Genomic DNA, 5,905 nt, shown 5'->3' with positions numbered 1-5,905 from the left:
ACAGTGACCTCAGAGATGGTGAGAGATGTGTTTCATTTAGATGCTCTGGTAAGAATTGTTCATATACCTCTATCTGACTTGACTATCTTTTATTGTTTAGGACTAAAATGTTTTGGTGAAAGCGAACCTCAGTTTGTGAAGGAATACTGCATGCTGCGCGCTGTTTTAAAACCTGGCCAAAAATAATGGAGTAACGCACCATTTGGTCAGGGCCGGCTCCAAACCCTAATCCCGCCTAGGGCACCAAAGTGGCTGGAGCCGCCTCTGCGTTTGGTAACGGTAACTGAGTTACTGAATTTAAAAACTAACACGTTAGAGTATTAGTTGCCAAAACTAACGGCGTTACTGATGATGAATCCTCTCTTGTGCGCCCTGTAACCAGTGTCTGTCGTTTACGAACCTGGCAACCTGTAGAATTGAAGAGTGGAGTGAGAGCGGGCGAGTGTGAGTGCGACACCTACTGACCGGGAAGTATGAATCCTATATCTATCACCTTTAAGGGATAAACTGGATGCTTTAGGGAAAATTTGGATAGTTCTGAGGACTTTTTCCAACATAGATTTATCCTTTAAAAAGATGGATGTATCATCGGCAAACTGACTTATTTTAAACTCTTTGTTGAAGATGGTAATACCTTGAATTTCGGCAGTGTTATTAATAAGTATTGCTAGCAACTGAGTTGTCAAAATAAAAAGTTTTGGAGAAATAGGGCATCCCTGCCGTATGCCCCGTGATACTTGAAATCTAGGGGTCATTCCAGGGTTTAAAGAAAGAGAGCTACCTATGTCAGTGTAAAACATCTTAACGATATTACAGAATCTTTTCCCAAAGCCCAAGAAGTATAATGCCTCCAACAAAAGGGGTGTTCAATGGTGTCAAATGCTTCAAAGAAATCAAGAAATAACACATAGCTCTCCGTATCAATGTACCCAATGTACTAACACATCCTGTATAAGCCCAGTGTGGTTATGGATGTTCCTGCCCATCTATCAATTTTGTTAAACCCTCATCCAGCCTGATACATGAGCTAACAATCTGTAATCACTGCATAATACGGTAACTGGCCTCCAATTTTGTAGTGAAAGATTGTCCTCATTATCCCTTCGGGATTAAGGTGATAAGACCCTGTTTCATGGTAGATGACAAACTCCCTGCTGAAATACATTCCAAAAAGGCATTGTAAAGCAACACTCTAATTTCTTTCCAGAAGTCTTGGACACGTTCCTTTAGTTATTCTTAAAATGGCATTATCTAACTCTTCAATTTGTAACTCCTCCTCTAAGTGTTGCTTAAATTCACCAACGAAAATTTTACTATAGAAATGCGTGGCGTTTCTCAGTCCTCTGTCTGTACGACTCCTAAAAAACTGATTTTTTTTAACAAATTCTACAATCCTCGTACGGCTCATGTTTTAGACATTACTTTTTAAATAGTGTATCTTTTATCTGGTCCGTGGATTTTAAACATTGGCCTGACAAATCGTAAGATTTTAACCAGATCGCCCGAGCTGTGCAACATAGCCGCACCAACAAGTGCTAGCCTTGTTTTTAGCCAGGCTGCTAGCCACCACCAGCTGGAGCATATCCAGCCAAGGACTCTCCGGGTGTCAAGATGCTTCTTAACACCTGTTCCAAAGCCTGAAGCCTGATCTCCGCACCGGGCCCAAGTGTAGGGCCCCTGCCGGTAAGTCCCGCTGCTGATGTCCTGCTTTGTGCTGTGCTTTCTGTGAGTCACTTCTGCTAAGCAGCTTCGTCGCTGTGGGCTCCAGTTGGAGCCCCTGCGTGTAAGTCCCCGTGCCCTCCCTGCTAGCTGCCTCTACCCCCCTACCTGCTACCCACATCATCAAGCCTGCACTAAGCACTTTTAGCACTTATACTGGCCTCCCCTCTTCTCTCTATCCTCAGTTACTACATTCAACCTATGGCTCCACTCACCTCTCCACCCGGCTGTGTCAGCTGCACCCGCCTCGCCGACAGGATCACTGAGCTGGAACAACGTATATCCTCGCTACATCAGATCCGTGAAGCTGAGCTGCAAATGGATACCATCATCTTCGGTCCTGCACAATCTGAGTCTCCATCTGCCACCTGTCCTGCCGCTGATGCTGCCTCTCCCCCGGCGTTTGACGTCACCGCTCCCGGTCTGGCCGCTGCTGTCCCTTCTCCGAACACCAACCCGGACGACACCTGGATACAGCAGGGGGCCAAGCCCAAGTTCCTGCCCAGCTCCACTCCATGCGAGCCTGCATCCTGGTCCCTGGTTGCTCCTCGCGGCAAGAGCTGCCCCCCTAATTGGGTTTGAAGATCATTTATGCTCGCCCGTCTGCGTGTGGATGTGTATGTCTGATGAGTAAGCTGTAATATTTTGTTACTGTGCTGTTCTTGCTTCTGTGATTTAGGACTACCTGACGGATATACTTTGGTTTTTACCCATGCCTGGATTGAGACACCAATTTAAGAACACGGACTTGATAAAATAAGGACGGTAAGCCGGGCAGCTGGCTAGCGGCTAGTGTAGCCTAGCCTGGCTACATATCGGCTCTTCCATGTTGCTACTGGTAACCTAACAATGGTGGAAGCCACATAAACAGTACATTAAAGCAAAAATATCAAAGTCAATTGCCATATTACATAAAGTCAAAGATCTTCTAAACCAGTCATCACTATACACCTTGTACTGTTCATTCATACTCCCATACATTACCTACTGTGTAGAAGTGTGGGGGAACACATATAAAACAAACAATATTGAGACTTCAAAAAAGAGCAATAAGAATTGTGAATAAAAGCACCTACAGAGAACCAACAAACCCAGTCTTCATCAAACTGAAAGCACTAAAATTCAAGGATTTGGTCGACCTCAAAACCATTTCAATCATGCACAAAGCCAAACAGCATTAGTTACCACATGGCATCCAAAAGTTGTTTAAATTAAGGGAAAATAAACACAATCTCAGGGGAATATGTATGTTCAAAAAACAGCATGTACGTACTAAACCAAAAACTCATTGTATATCAGTAAAAGGAGTTAATCTGTGGAACAGCTGTAGTGAAGAAATGAAAACATGTATATCACTAAGTAAGTTCAAACAAATTTTTACATACAACATTTTGAATGGATACAAGATGGATATGGACACATGAACAATGTGCCTTGTTTGACTGATACGCTTTCTTTTCTTCTATTTTTGTCTTCTACATGCTATGATTGATAAACTATAAACAAAACAAAAAAAGGGGTAGGACTAGATACGTTTTTATTAATTTCATCCTACACCCTTTCGAACATGGAATGGTTATTTATGTTGTTATAAAGTTGTCTCTTCAAATTGTTGATTTTTTTTCCTAAACATTTTATATATTTTATTTTTTGTTTTATTGTTTTTGTTTTTTTTTATCTGTTCGAATAAATAAAATAAATGAAAAAAGAAAAGAAAATGGTTGGTCATTCTTACAAGCACTCTGCTCCTTGATCGCTGGTTTCTGATAAACCGGCAAGGTACACAAAACTTTGCTGTTGTATTGTTCAAGCAAAATTTCCACGGTGTTGCACAGAGTATTGTCAATTTAAGGACTTAATATAAGACTTTTTCACAGAGCCTGCCAGCGTACTGCCTCTCACTCCACCATCTTGGGTGATGGTCTGCCTGGCTCTAAAACTGTGGCCTGAAAGAGCAAACACGTGAGCATACTCAAATAGAAAAAAATGAATGAGGTGCATGGCCACAAAAAACTAAAGAAATATCAAAGGAGGTCAGCACTCACAAATGTCCTTTTAAAGATCTTTTAATCTTGGCAGCAGAGCAAAAAACAACGGACGATCAGCGTTGTCAAAAACTAAAACTGCGGCCGCCTCACTCTCGCGAGATTATCGCTGTCCACTTTTGTATGACGTAACAATAAGTCGGGATGAAGTCCAACAAAAAAACTAATTGGCATGCATTGTTCCCCAATCGCCAGTGATTGAATCTGCGCAGGCCTTGCTCATCTCGAACAAGCCTACTGTCGAACTTCCCAGGACTGCGCTCGCAAAGTCTGTGAGTCTGCAAGTGCAGTAAAATCCGGACATATGGGCTGAATCCAAATGTCCACACTACACTGCACTTGCAGACTTGCGGACTTTGCGGGCCTGTTCCAAGGAAGTTTGGGAGTGTTTAGGGCTGTCCAAAGTTACAATTCATCCAGTCCACAAGGGGCCTCAAGCAGAGTTTCTGCAGACTTCCAGAGCGTCCGCTCAGGGTGCAGACTTCAGCTGACTTCACTGACTTAATAACCCACAATTCATTGCAATACGGACGTGACATTTGGGTTTTTCAACTGCCAAAAAAACCCCAACAACTTATGAATGTGTAAAATAGTTATTGATAGTTAAGTCTATTAAAATGGTACTTGAATTCTGTGAGCCAGAAATGATATTCAACCACATCATGATACAGAAATATGTATAAGTATTGGCTGTAGAGGGACTGAAAATTAATTTTATTATTGCGGCCGATCAGGCTGTGAAAAAGGCTAAAAAAAACTGGACACAAAGCAGCAAAAGAAGGTCTTCTAATGAAGCGTAAGTTCAATCAGGAAGACCTTTCTCGTGCTCACCCTTTCACATTTCTCTCCATCCCACTCACACTACTCCCTCTAATCAGCTGACTATGGGTGTTCACTCCTAGTTATCCAATCACACTTTGCCACGATCTCTCAGTCAATCAGGATGCCACTGCAAAATTTTAAATCTGCTCTCTCTTCTGCTGCTGTCAGCCATCATTTTAGGAAGAATCTTCGCACCCTCCTCCACCCCATTCACCTCCAGCCATCGTATCCAGAGTCCAGGACAAGCTCTCAAAGACTCATTTCTCCACTCATCCAGATCATCGGCACTTCTCCATCTTCCTCTCATCTCATCTTCACCACCTCTACCACCACCAGCGTCTAGACACTGGGGGGGGAGGGTTCCCTATTCGACTATGGATTCATCACCCTCCTTAAATCAAACCATCTCTACAGGGTCTAATCGCCAAAGACTTTCCACATTCTTATTCATATGTTCACATGTTAATAAATATTCTTTTACCATAAAAACATGGCTCTCCTGATTGAAATGTAAGTAATGCCCAATTTATTGAGTTATAGTCCTGTCCTTTTTTTTTTTACAAACATTTCTGTTTTTTAATGCGTTTGCCTGTTATATAGAGATGCATTATTACATTTTTGTTTAGTCGTAAAAAAGGTTATACATGGTATTTATATCTAGTTATCTGCAGGAACAGAGTCTAGGCACTGTTCATCAACTTATATGACATATGTGAATATGACAGCAGCAATAGTTGAACGTTTCCACAGCAGCAAGTTAAACAGTTGAGGGCTGTCTATCTGCCGCTTGCAGTCTTTGGCTAAAATGTACACCCTCCAGACTTGTGGACTGAGCCCTCGCGGACTTCAGTTGTAAGTAGTGTGACGTATTTACTGTCATCATGTAAAGTCTGCGAGAGCAGAGACTGCAAGCGACTGAAAAACAGCCCGCAATACTATTTTACTCATTGCCGTGGAAACGTCTAACTATCGCTGCTGTAATATTTATATGTCATTTAAGTTGATGAACAGTGCCTACTCATCTGTTCCTGCAGATAAGAAGATATAAAACCCATGTATAACCTTTTTTTTGTGACTAAACAAACAATCCAGCTCGCAGGGGAAAGGGAAGCAACACAAAAACCCAGATGTTAAAAGGTAAAGCAGTTCATTATAACTTAAATTAAGGAAAACTAGTTAACAATAAAAGGAGAACAAACCAAGGAAGTGGGCCGGTGGGTGATGTTTAACTCAAAAACAAAATATAACAAAAAGAGGACTCACTAGCACTCACTCCTTCTCTCTCTCTCTCTCTCTCTCTCTCTCTCTCTCTCTCTCTC

The sequence above is a fragment of the Epinephelus moara genome, chromosome 18 (genome assembly GCF_006386435.1).
Source record: "Epinephelus moara isolate mb chromosome 18, YSFRI_EMoa_1.0, whole genome shotgun sequence".
Classification (NCBI taxonomy): domain Eukaryota; kingdom Metazoa; phylum Chordata; class Actinopteri; order Perciformes; family Serranidae; genus Epinephelus; species Epinephelus moara.
The sequence above is the reverse complement of the archived record's forward strand: the minus strand, read 5'-3'. Positions refer to the sequence as shown.